Source organism: Nannospalax galili, unplaced genomic scaffold (assembly GCF_000622305.1).
Source record: "Nannospalax galili isolate Female #2095 unplaced genomic scaffold, S.galili_v1.0 scaffold183, whole genome shotgun sequence".
Taxonomy (NCBI): Eukaryota; Metazoa; Chordata; class Mammalia; order Rodentia; family Spalacidae; genus Nannospalax; species Nannospalax galili.
Window position 1 is genome coordinate 276,634 of NW_008350555.1, and position 14,281 is coordinate 290,914.

Here is a 14,281-nt window from a genome sequence, read left to right on the forward strand (position 1 = left end):
CTACTTATTATTGGTCTGTAACTTAAAACCAAGCAACAGAATCAAAGCTTGTCTACTACATGTCAGCACTGGTCTATCATGGTTGCACGGTTGGAAACTGTCAAGTAAAAATATTTCATACTCATAGAAACCAAATTACTATAAAATGAAAGGTACTTGTAAAAGAATAACAATCAGGATTATATCTTTTTTTTGGGGGGGGTCTATTTAAGACAGGGTCTCCCTGTAGCCTCAGCTGGTCTGGAACTTGCTATGTAGACTAGGCGGGCCTTGAACTCATAGAGATCTGCCTGCCTCTCCTCCCAAGTGCTGGAATTAAAGATGAGCACCACCATGCCTGGCTTTTACATCCTTTTTTTTTCTTTTTGGTCTTCTTGAGACAGGGTCTCCCTGTAGCCCCAGCTGTCCTGGAACTCACTATGTAGACCAGGCTGGCCTTGAACTCACAGAGATCCGCCTGCCTCTGCCTCCAGAGTGCTGGGATTAAAGGTGTGTGCCACCATGCCCCGCCTTACATCCTTTTTTAAAAAAAAATGTGTTTGAATGAGTTGCCTGTATGTATGTAAATATGCCCATGTCATGGGATGCCCACAGAGGCCAGAAGAGGGTATTGGATCTCCCCGAACTGGAGTTACAGATAATTGTTAACCTCCATGTGGGTGCTGGGAACCAAATCCTGGCCCTCTGCAAGAGCAGCGGTGCTCTTAACCCTTGAGACATCTCTGCAACCCCAGGATTATATTCTTTTTATAAGAATAAGCTCTCTTTCAAACCTTTGCATTCAGTTCTAGCTTCCTTCCTTTTATCCTTCTCAAGCTTCCTCCTAGCCAAGTCTTATTATGGCTTTTACTTCTTAGAGGACCCCAACATAGAAAAAAATTAGTAAATTATCCTTTCTAACATTTCTGGCAGTAAACAGGTTCCTATTTGAAAGAGAACTTTGACATCTCTGAAAGGAGAGGAGGGAGAAAGAAAACTTAGGTAGACGGTAGAGTGCAGCACTGACCTGAGGAAGTTTTGATGAACACAGTGGACACCCTAAGGCTAAAACACCTTTCAGAGAAGCCCTGACTCTCATAATACCTAGTCAGTACCACACCTAGAACAGCTTGACAGAAGAGTAGCAATGGACAAGAACTACTTACACACTGGCAAGGACAGCAACTGAGTCTGTCACTCAGTGATGCTCCCCTACAACAGGAGGCCTCAACAGTGTGGTTCCATGGTCTCTATGTCCTCCAGGCAAGAAAACTGTTCTCTGAGTGGTTAACAATTCTAACCTGGCAGATAATTAACCTAGTTATATCTTTTATCAGTCTGCAAAACAATTTTTTTCACTAAAAAAAATCTTTCTCTACAAATTATCCTAAAAGAAAGTCTTCAGTTGAAGCATTCCTGACTATATTTTCATATTCTGTAAAATTTGTTAGCATACAGATAAGCTTATTTAACAAACATATAGTAATAGAGTATTATCTACTGAATACCAGGAAAAGTAGATATGATTTATTCTAATCCATAAACTATATTAAATCAACTTAGAAACTTATTTTCATAACCCTAAATCTAGAATACACATTTATACATAGAATGTACTCAACAAATACTGAACAATAGACAAAGAGACACCATTCTATGCAATAGAATTCCAAGTCAAGTTGGAAAGTACAATGTCCTAGAATAGTTTCACTGGAGCCATATTTCTCTTAAAGATCTCTACCCTAGAATGTTTACTTAGATAATGTATTTTATTTTATTTTTTAAATATTTTTATTATTTTTATAGATGAGTGTGTTGCTTACATGTAGATAGGAAGGTAGGTGCACCGGTGTCGTGCAATGCCCACGGAGGTCAGAAAAGGGCATCAGATCTCCTGGAACTGGAGTTACTGATGGTATTAGCTGCCATGTAGGTGCTGGGAATCAAACCCAGGTCCTCCGCTACAGCCCCAGATAATGTATTTTAAACAAAAAGTTAAACATTATGATTGATGATTAAAGCATTTTAATGATGATTAAGTACATTTTCAAAAAGATTCTTTGGGAGAGGAGAGATATTTGGTTCTATTTGTATTCCACTCTCATGGCTGTATTTCCTATAGCTGATCTTTGAGGAAATATAAAACCTAGAAAATAAACCACACATTAAGTGATGAGATCTCCTTGGAACTAAAAATGATTTCTTTTAAAGCAGAACATGTCAGCATGACATGGAAACATATGATTTTTTTTTCTTTTCTAGCTAACTACAAAAGGCTTTATAAAACATTTCCAATAGGATAATATTCTATTAAATTTAACAAGAAAAATAATAAAATAAAACTATAACTTCAGAAACCGATGGTGCTATATCCTTTTAACTAGCCATGACAAATAATATTCAGACATTTTATAGCAACAACTAGAGCTGGAAACCTAGTGATACTGGTATATAAACAATATTTATTGTTCCTTTCAGTTCCATAGACATCTTAAACTGGGGGAATGTTATCAAAATGAAAACAAAAATACAAAGCTTCTAAAATCAACCTCTGCATTTACACACAATTTCCCCAACATTTATAAATAACCCTTTCCTCACTTCCTTCCTGAAAGACCACTGAGGAATTAACTGTAGGGTTTTAAATTGTGAAGGCATGTTTTGGCTCTGCAGGATTTTCACAAACTGTCAGATGGTACCTGGGTTTGGGAGACAGATGTTTGTTATGTATTCTTGTTGTACTTTCAAATAATAGAAAATCATTATAGGTAATGATTATAGGAGATCTTGATTTTTAACTGACCAATATGGAAGTTAAGTCTAAATGTTTTTTAATTGTTATTTTGTGAGCATTCAGAGTTTCCAGTTACCCCTGTCAATGCCTAAGAAAGAATAAAACACATTTTTGTAGTTAGAGAATATTTCCCTGTCAAAAATCTCCTGTTTTTATTATTGTAAGAATTGGTCCACTGAACGTAGCTCAGCCTCCAAGGTCTCAGTGAGAATGCCATGATTAATGAGGTAGCCATTAATGTCAGTAGATTGAACAACCAAAATCTGATTATATTAAAGTGCTTCCCAAACATTAGGGTCATATTAACAGTTTATTGAAACAAGCTGATAAAATTTAAAATGGTCATCTAATTCCCTTGGGTTCCTAATTGTTGTATGATAAATCACTCTGCAGAGAAATCTATTAGAATGTTCCAAATGAGAAAATGTAATTTACTGTACCATTACTAGGGTGTCTGAGCACTTCAGTTCTTTAACTGGAGGATTCTGCTAGAATGAGAAAGAAATGCTCAGATTTCTTTAGATGTCTGGCCTTGAATAAAACCTCTTAATGATAAATCTTCCAAGTATGAATTGAGTAAGAAAAATGATGCCTTTTATGACCCTGCCTTATGTAAAAACAAATTACATTAAAGTTCCTTGTGAGTCGATTACTGAAAGTTCAGCATGAATGAGCCTTTATTGATGCTCATCTACTTTTCAGAAGGAAATTGCTACAGAAATCAACAGTGCCATATAAACCAATTGAATATTCTTCACTGTGGAAGTCCGGTCAAGTTCTCTCCAGAGACAAATGTCTCTTCTGTGAAAGATAATTTGGGGGTTCCAAGAAGATGAAATGAAATCTTTGACCTGATTAGGTTCTGGTCATTCAATCTCTGAATATAGTGTTTCCAGGAATGGACCAACACTTTCATATGGTTATTGTACAGTTGAGATTATGTCAAAGCTCATTCCTGGAAAAACCACTAGCCGAGAAAGTGGAGGAGGACGTAAGCATTTCTGGGAAATGCCAGAAAAGATGGTGACCCCTACTGTTTTGATATAATTAATGGCAGAGTTAAAGGAAAGGCATGCATGCCTTTGCAAACAATGGGAAGTTGTTCATCTACGTAATTCTCATGGAGAATGAATATTCTGGGCTTAAAGCTCTAATTTATTAATCCTGGAATTATCACTCAAATTCAAAGAAAAATGTTTTCAGAATGCTTTCCTGACCCCTCTCTCTCTTGCCCACAGCAGAACAAATTTTGGGCCTTTCTTACCAGATCCCTAATTTGATGGCATAACCTATTAATGCTTATGTGTAGTTTATATGTCTCTATTATCTGAAAATTCCTCAGTTACAATGTTTATATTTAAAACAAATATTTAATCACAGAACATATCATAACATCAGATATACAATGAATGCTTAACAACGTTTTTTGGATGATAAAAACTGAATGGCTATCCAGATGGTAAACAGTAAGTAGCTTAATGTCTTGCTATTTTTGTTCTTGTTCTGAGACAGTGTCTCACTGTGTACCAGCCTGTCCTAGATCTCACAGAGATCTCTCAATATCTACACCCCTGCCCCTGAGTCCTGGGGTTAAAAGCATGTGCCACCACTTCTGGCCCCTTCATGGCTATTTTTGTTTAATTCGTGTATCAGAAAGTCTTTGATAACCGCCCCGTCCCTTGTCATTAACCATACTTTTCATATTTCCCTAACTTAGGATTTTGATATCCTTATTCGTTTGCCCACATATCTTACTAATAAAAACTTACTTAGGTGAAATTGCTTATCTTTAGTACATCTGTACTTTAGAAACTCAAAAACACAGAATGATTCCATAGAGCGCTGTGTGTTTAAGTGACTGAGCAGGGAGCATACAGTGAGCTCAGAGCTTGGTGTGACAGTTACTTGTGACCACTGAGGCAGATGAGTGGTTAGAAAGAGAAAGCCACCTAGAAAATGAAAAGAGACAACCTTTAGTTACTCCTTATAATTTATATGTCCTATGAAAGTTCAAATACACTTATTCAGTCTGTTTAAAGAGTACTGCAAGAATATCGACGTTTTCCAGTAATTTCATTCTACCACCTTAGCATCTTGACTTGAGAAAGGCACCACAGGGAAAAACAAAGAACAGTTTTATAAGCAGCACACAGAGTATAAAAAAAAAGCTATCCTGGGTAAACCAGGTAACTCACACATTAAGTCAAATGTCAGACCCTTGTATTGCTCTGAAAAAAAATTTACAAGAATAAAAATTGGGCCCCAACCTTAGCTGAGGAACTACTGGCAGCTGATCACTGATAGATGAGGTACAGTCAATCTTCTTTAATGGAGTGGTGCTAGATAGGCTGACCAGACTCCTGTGGATAAACTCCCATGGAAAGACATCTGGGTACATAAACTTGACTCAATAGGCCTTAACAAATATGAAAGAATGCATGAAATCCCTGGACGGACTATGGGGGGGTGGTTACAGATAAGAGAGGGGTTCTAAATATGATTAAAATCCATGAAATAAACAAACATTTAATAAAAATATACATTAAAAGAGAACAAAAATTGAATATAATATGTTCTGAATCTCAAAATTTCTGTGGTCCAATGATTTTATAGAAGTGATGTTAGCAGTAGAGAAATCTATGCAGAATTTCCAAAAGCTAAATCATGTCTTTTTACTTTACAGAAGAATACTTTCAGCTGAGTGTAAATTTTTTAAAGCATCTAATTGGTTTTCAGTGCTGGCATCTTGCCCCACATAATTTCAGATTTTAGCCCAACACTAACCTATGGCAAGTACATTAGTGACAAATACACAGTGTTCTCATTTTCTAAATGCATTGTTTTCTTCCTACTTCCCTCAAGTCTCTGTCTGAATTTTGTTCTCATCCAACAGCCTCTCTTTACCAGGCAACCTAAAATAGCACTTCTCCATCACTCTATCCCAGATCCTTTAAAAAAATCTGTTCTCAGACACATATATTTCTTTTTAATGTTTTATCTTTTTTCTATCATTTTAATATAAGCTCTATGAAAATATTTTCACAGCTAGAATGTTAGTGCCTATGACAATATTTGACATATCATAGACACTCACATAAATATTTCCAGAATATTTAGGGAACAGAGTGTGATGATCACAAGGGATCCTCTGTTTAAAAGAGTAAGTAACTTATTAAACCTGGGGTACAGCATCTGGAATAAGTATAGTGACCACATCTGCATTAAGGAGAACTCTTTTAGACATCATGCTTAGACTAGCTCATCTTTATATCAGTTTTAATTTGCCTTTGTGACAAATATGAGTTATGTTGCTTCTGATGAGACCTCACTAAGTACTGAAATAAAATGGCCCTTAACTAAAGCATCAGAAGGAAAATGGGAAACAGAGATCCTCAGCAATCCAGAAACTGTTGTTTTTTTTCTTACATAGGTATCAATTTTCTGGGTACATTTCAGTCTCTGGTGGTTACTGAATACCATTGTCCTTATTTTCAGCTATTTATTCTAGTATTTTTGGAAGAATTGTTGACATAATTGCTCAGAAAGACATGGATCCTAATCTTAGTTGCCCCTGAAATCTGTCTTTAATCCTCCTTTGTGAATATTAACCAGTTTGACAAGATGGATAAGCAGATCACTCAATAACAACTACTACAGATTAAATTCATATTTTCCTTCATAACGATCATTTTCCATTTGTGTTAAAATTTGTACTTCCTCTTCTATGAGTTTTATACATGATTGTAGCATGGGTCAACCTCCCCCACCTACATATAAATTTAATAAAATGCAATTTAAAAGTTTACAAAACATTTCTTCCATAAGTTTTAAAATTTTTGACAGTTGTATTCAGAATTTTAAATTAGTGGAAACTATGTTTTTGTTTATACAATAAAGCCATATTCTACTTTTACATGCCTTCTGGTGGATAACAAATTGTCCCAGAAATATTTTACTCAGTAGCCTGACACTGTGAACTTATCTGACCCTGCATATATATACCTTCATTCACCTTATTCACCAGAATAATCTCCCTGGACACAAAGACTCTCCTCTGTCATCTGCTCTATCATCAGTGCTTAGAAGTGTGCTTAACACATTAGGCTATTACACAAAAATGAGAATGAAATTGATAACTCTATGAAATAGCATTGATTTTTCAAATGTGACTTTGAATTGAAAAAGCCAAGTATTAGGTAACATATCCTAAACATATAAAGTCTAGAAAGAAAAGTGAATGACTGGAAGCAAAGGATGTTTCTGTGTTGCTAATAATTTATTCTTCATCATTATACTAATTAATTTAATAAAATTGTGGCTTGATGAATATTTACTGTGAAAATCCTTATTCCATTCCATTTCATTGTCCTTACATCCCTACATCATTACCAAACAGCATTAGCTGCTAATTTTCACACTGAGTCTTCAAATCCAGAAAAATAAAGTTTCTATCTGTTCATCATGTTCATGCTAGCCAAGGTAATAAAACGTCCGTTTTGCCTTTTCTAAACCAACTACACTATGGATGATCAAATAGTGTATAAATAAAGATTGATATTTAAAGCAGCCTGCCACTAATAAAGAAGTATTAGCATTACAGTATTAGAGTTCCTCACAGCTTTGCAATCTGTTCTGTATAATGAATGTTCACTCATGACTTCTAGCATATTAAAGAGAAATGCAAAAAGACTGCTTCCAAATAGAGGAGCACTGTCTGGAAGTCGCCTTGACAAAAAAGAAAGAAAAAAGATTGCCTGAATGTTACGAAGTCCTCATATGAATTAGGAATTTACAATAAATTCAGAGGGCAGATTATAATATGAAACCACAGTGCAAGGTTCAATTGGCATAGTCTAGACTGCAAGAAACATTATTTGACATACAACTTAGTTTCTTCAATAAATAAATTACAATAAAGAAATCATAGTTGGTGGAAAAGAAATAGGCTTTTTACTAATTGCAACATATGAGCCTTATTTGAATCCTAAGACTATGAAATTATTATTGCTTTTATTAGAGGATTGGACATTTGAACATAAAATGAGTAGGTAACAATACTAGTGACTAATGATGCTTTAAAAGAAAGTGAATTTTCTAGAAAGTGAATTTTTCCTTATTTTCTAGAAATGCAAAGTGTAATGGAATAAAATGGAAAATTTTCATTGACTGATCTCAAACATAGAAGTCTTAAAATAGATGTACAAATTTACTCACATGAACATGTGTTTGATAGGATTCTATTGATACTACATTGCTTTTAAAAATTAATTTTGGAGGCCTGGAGAGATGGCTTTCTGGTTAAGAGCACTAGCTGTTCTTGCAGAGGACCTGTGTTTGGTTGCCAGAACCCACATGGTAGTTCATACCCATCTATAAATACAGTTCCGGGATATTTATGTCCTCTACAGGCACCAGGCATACACATAGTGCACATACATACATGCACACACAGAGTGCACATACATACATGCATCCAAAGCACTCATACAGTAAAAATAGAGGAAGAGCAATTTGGAGAAAATTGGTATTTTTGTATATTCTTCCTATTATACATATTTTATAAAGTGAACATCTCTTTACTTATTCTGGTTTAGTCAAATATCTTTATATTTATGTTGCATCATTTCAGAATAACTTCCAAATAATTTCCCCAACTTTTTGAGAAATATGATTGGAAAATTGAAAAGTCATTCTAGTTTGTATTGATTTGGCAGCAACTATGAAGTTAACATTAAGTCTTTGGAAGCTTCCCAACACAAAGAAACAACAAGTGCTTAAGATGAGCAAATTGCTAATTACTATGATTTGATTGTTAGACACTGTACATATGAATTAATGAGCTATACCTCACTAATATGTATAATTATGTGCTAATAAAGAATAAACTAAACTTAAAAATTGTAGAATAAATGCAGTAATCCTTCATAATCCTAACAATCTATATCTAACCATTTAAATTTCAAAATACTAGAAGGTCCTGCCTGCCTTCTACTTTCATTATTCCTAAACAATGCATAGCTCATAATCAATTTTCTTCCTATATCATGAGGTATGGAGACCCATTGGGTGAGGACTAAGATAATAGCTGACACATAGAAAGAGGAAAAGAATATTAGTCTTTAAATATTGATTGTGTATCAAGTTCAGTATTGTCCTTTTCAGTATTGCCTTGCTGTCCTTATAAAGAAAGACAGTGAACTTTACAAAACAACTTTTTTTGGCATTTATTACATTCCACTCTAAATACTGATGCGTGTTTAGGTAAATAGATGATACTGTAACTGAAATAACATACCCAAATTTGTCTGTCTATGGTGGTTCATTTAAAATGTACTGTTCCCCTTATGTAAATTTTGATATTCCACCTTGCTGACACTGTAATGAAGAGGGGGTCAGAGGCGAAGAGGAAGAGAGAGTTCACAATAGCGTTGTCAAATAAAAATAAAGGACAATTAAACTTGGCTTTAAAATAAACAATGAATAATAATTTTGCACAACTGTTTCAAAAATAATGCATGACCTGTTCTTAACACCACAAAAATCTATGTTTTATTTGAAAACCAAATGTGAGTTTTAGTCATACACTTTTACTTGTTAAATCTAGGTGGGAGGCTGCTGCCATTGATAGTGAGAAAGACGGAGAGAAATGAGACATTGTGATTCTGGTGGTGACTCTTCAGCCCTTTAGTCACTAACAACTGAATGTCATCCACCTTTCCTTTCAATTCTCTGAAGAGAAAGTGATCTTTTGTTTGTTTGGGGTTCAGTGTCATGTCCCTCCGGTGGACGGAACTTCAGCACTGGCGCTCCTCTATCTTAGGTTACTATACAGACGTGCATTGGGAGTAATCATTATAGAAACCAAAGTGCTGGTCAGTAGTTGAAGAAACAGTGCCAAAAGCAGCATCAAAAACCACAAGAGCCTCTTGCAGGCTGCTTTTGTTACATCTATGCACAGTTCTCACATTTTAAATTTTACATAATGTGTTTGTCTTATTAAAATGGAAACAAAGAGAAAGCTCTTTCATCCATTAATCTCCTCCAGGTGCTCTTTCTGCTTCAACTGTTTCCCCCCCCTTCCAGTCCTCGCATCTTTATCTGTTCCTTGAAACAAAATCAACAATAAAAATAAAAAGCCATTAAACCAATGAAAGCATGGCTATAGTTACAAATTTAAGTAGCACTTCAACTGAATTACAGCTACTCTCTTAAATTAAGGGGATTGTTAGTTTATCATATGGTCTTATATATCTCCTTTCCAATTGATGGCAGGTCACAGTTTGAATTCCAGTCAACCATATAAAGCTTTGCCTTGACCTTGTATAGCAAATGAGCCATTACTTGAGCTAAAATAATTTCCCATTCTATCCATTTATCCAACTCAAGCAAGAGCCAGTAAATCAGTCGATGAGAATCATATCTATCTAAAGTAAAAGTTAGTCCTCCACTTATAAAAAGCATATCCTCAGCATCCTGAAAAGGCATTTGGATGCTGTCAGACTCAGGTTTGAATTCCAGCTCTTCAATTTGCTTGTTCTATGAGCACAATAGTTTACAAGGCATCCCTTAACCTCAGTTTCCTTCCATATAACAGGGAAAATCGTAATTACAGGTGTTTTTACTTCATCTTGACAAGGCCACCCCATGAAATGTTTATTTAAAACTACAGGTGGAAATGGAACATGGCACAATCATTTCAGGAAATATTTTGGAAATTTATTTAATGGTAGATATTAACTTAACTAAGCCACCTGGCCGTTCCATTCATAAGCACTTAGTAGAGAAATAAAAGCATATATCCATATTTGGCTTGTATACACATATTCATAATAGTTTTGCTGTAATAGAGGGGACAAGGACATGATCAAAGGATCTGTTAATAGGTGAATCAATCAATTTGTGATGTACAACAAAATCTGAATCTCAGGACAATTATACTAAGTAGAAGTCAGAATCATGTTAAATTGGTCCATTTATATAAAACCGTAGGAAACTCAAACTAATGCACAATGAAAGACAGCCCTTCAGTGCTCACCTAGAGGTGGGAATGGAGAGGAAACTGGAGTAATAGGATTAAATGTTCCCTGGATTATGGTGACCGTCTTGGGACTGTGTATGTCAAATAACCAAATTACACATGTAACAGTTGCAATTTAATGTAACTCAGTAAAGTTGAAAGGAATAAAACGTAAATGCTGATATAATTACTAATAAACTTGGATCTAATACCCAGAAGTAAGTGTTCTCCTCTGTTTTCATGAAGAATCAGATTATGATTCTTGCATACATTATATTCAAGAATTTCCTTAATTCTGCATTATTTCTTCCCAAACTTAACTTCATTTTTTATACAAATATTTCAAACAAAATTTCTAGTTCACTGTCATAATTTTTATAGTTATTAAAAGTTACAGTGTAAACATGTATGCAGATGTTTAATGTACCAGTATTATCATGTTTATAACACATTTCTTCATGTTTTCCTTTTTTATCATAAAAGGATTCTATTATACTTCTTTAAACTTGAATATGTCTAGTTCCTAGCTGATGTTCTGATATTCAGAAATTCTGTCCATAAATCATTGTTCCCAACTCTAACTCACCTCTTCTGGTTTATTTAACACCCTTGACCTCTCTTTACACATAATTTCATCTACCAAAGAGTCCCAACATCTCTTCACTTCCAACCACACCATGACGGCCAGGATTCATTCCCACTGTCCCATAAATTCTAAGCAGAACGCTTGGAATCCCTCTTTGCCTTTCACAACAGCCTGAATTACCCAGGAGCAGCACAGGATGTGTCTGATGGGCCATTGTTTATGAATAATATGATATTCACTTAATGAAGTTTCCTTTAAAGTTACTAGCACTGAGCTCTTAGGATAGAGGAGAAGGAAAGGCAAAGAACAGATGGAAGAAGGACAAAGAAGAGAGACTAAACAAAGGGGATGTAGCCAAGTTCTATCAGCTTTGTACAAGTATAAATAAGCTCAGGGTATACTGCACTTAATGAAATCAGTATCTTTCTACAAGATTGTGACTCCATTTACCTTTCGTGAATCCCAGCGTTCATCAAATACACTTATACTAGTGACTTTTCAGAAGTATGTCAGATCCTTTATCTCTTCAGCTTAATGTCTTTTGAAGGATTCCTTTTGCTTCCCACTTTTACTAACTAGCAAGGCCTGTGTATCCTGTGAATTCTAGTTCCTATTTATCTTTCCAGCCTTATTCTTCATGGATTTCTCCTCCTCTCTTTGCTATGAGAATCTCACTTTTTAAAAAAATATTTTATTATTTTTATGTGTATGAGTGTATTGCCTGCACGTATGTGAATGCACCCGTGTCATGCAATGCCATGGAGGTCAGAAGAGAGCTTTGGGTTCCCCTGGAACTGGAATTAAGGACGGTTCGTAGCCGCCATGTGGGTGCTGGGAATCGAACCCAGGTCCTTTGCAAGGGCAGTCAGTGCCCTTAACCACTGACCCACTCTCCAGTCCCAGAGAATCTCACATTTTTTTGTCAAGAATACACCATGCCTGCTTTCCTTCCTTCCTTCCTTCCTTCCTTCCTTCCTTCCTTCCTTCCTTCCTTCCTTCCTTCTTTCCTTTCTCCCTCCCTCCCCCCTCCCTCCCTTCCTTCCTCCTTCCCTCCCTCCTCTTCCTCTTCCTCCTCCTCCTCCTCCTCCTCCTCCTCAAATTACACATTTCTCTTCTACAACCTGTGAAAGTTAGGAATTGTAATTATTTTTGTAACTGACAAAAAGTTGTGGCATCATATGTATTTGCATTGTCGTTTGCTTAATGGCTGTCCCTCAGCAGATCTATCATATCAAGGATTAGTAATTCATTTTGGTTAGTTTAAATTTGGGACTGCTTTTTCATTTTTTAAATTCATTTTTAACTCTCCATTAAATTCATAGTTCTTAGCACAAGGTGACTGAAACATAGAAAGCATGGTAAGATATTTGTTTAATGATTGCATGGATTAGTAGAATCCTGCGAAATAAATTCTTACTCCTCATCACCCATGAGAAAACTGAGCACCAGAGACTTGCCCAGCTAAAACACGCTCCATTATCTGCAGAAGAGTTAAGACAATAGAGGAAAAAAAATGAAATCTAGGTAGAGAATAATCCAGCCCTGAATATAAGTTTCATTATATACTTAGTTGTACATTACACTTTAAGTCAGAGTCTTCATTTGGATTCATCACTACCCCCTCAAAATCAATAATCTTAGGCCTTTAGTTCAGCCATTCCCTGTTTCAGTGTTTTTGTGCCTTGGGCCACATACCTAAGCCTACCCATGAGTTCAACTCTGACTTTGGCAAGTGTTTCTATGTATACTGTCAGTCTCCTTGTACACCCCTCCAAGCCCTCAAGATTTTTTCCAAAACCTAGACTCTCATCCAACGACAATACAGATACTTTCTATAAGCAAAGAATTCTATTTGTGATATAAAGGTAATTCCTACAAAGGAATTTGCCTTGGACCTATTTCTCTTTTTTAAAAAGGTATTTCTGTACCACCATAATTCTCTAATTATTACTCATATGTATACCTTATCCAGGCATAACTAATCAAATCAACACCTTAAGCAGGTGGCATGAGTGTCTTCAATCTATTCTTTAGAACTGAACTTGAGATGGAGATTTCCATGTACAAAGCTTCTTGTGGTATGCCCCTGAGTTCAAGAGGTCAACACTGTGGTACCATGAGAGAAGTCAGACTAGGGGGAGGGAAGATTTGAACTATGTCACATTCACCACAAAGGGCTTGACCTAAGTCACAAGTGGAGCTCCAGACCTGAGATGACTTTTCAGAGTTTTTCTCACTGCAGCAAGGGAACTGAACCTGTATACACCCTCTTCCACGGACCAGTCATTGAATGTGGACTTTCTCTAGGTGGGAAAGGTGACTGTTACTAGAGACTATTTCTTGATGAAGACAGTCTTCAGAGAGGAGCTCAGCTGAACAGTACCAGCCACCAACCCTGCTAACTTAAGTAGGAATGACTGTCTGAGCTTGAAAGCTGATAAGCCAGTCAAAGGCACATCAGAGTCCACTGAACTCTTACCACATATACTGTCCCTTTAGTGTCCACGTTGAGGGCCTAGTAAATTTCAAGAAGGTCAATATTGATAAGGGTACCCAACATTTGATACACCTAGAGAATTGTTAATATTTTAAAACACAAACAGAATATAAAGTACTCATTTATAAAGTTGTTTCTGTTTTGTTATTGCTATTCTTTAGGAAATAACACAAAAAATATAACCCAAACTTTCAAACTGTTACTGGAATGAACTATTTTATTTTTTTTAAGATTTTTTATCAAAGATTTATGGACAACTTTTAATATTTCCTAAGTAAGATTATAACACAAATTTTTCTTATTGTGTCAACCACTGACCAATTTTAATAAGAAAAACTTCAAAATAGTTCTATCTACTGCAATGTCAGACATCCATAGTCAGTAGCTGCCTTAGTGTAAGTAAGTTAC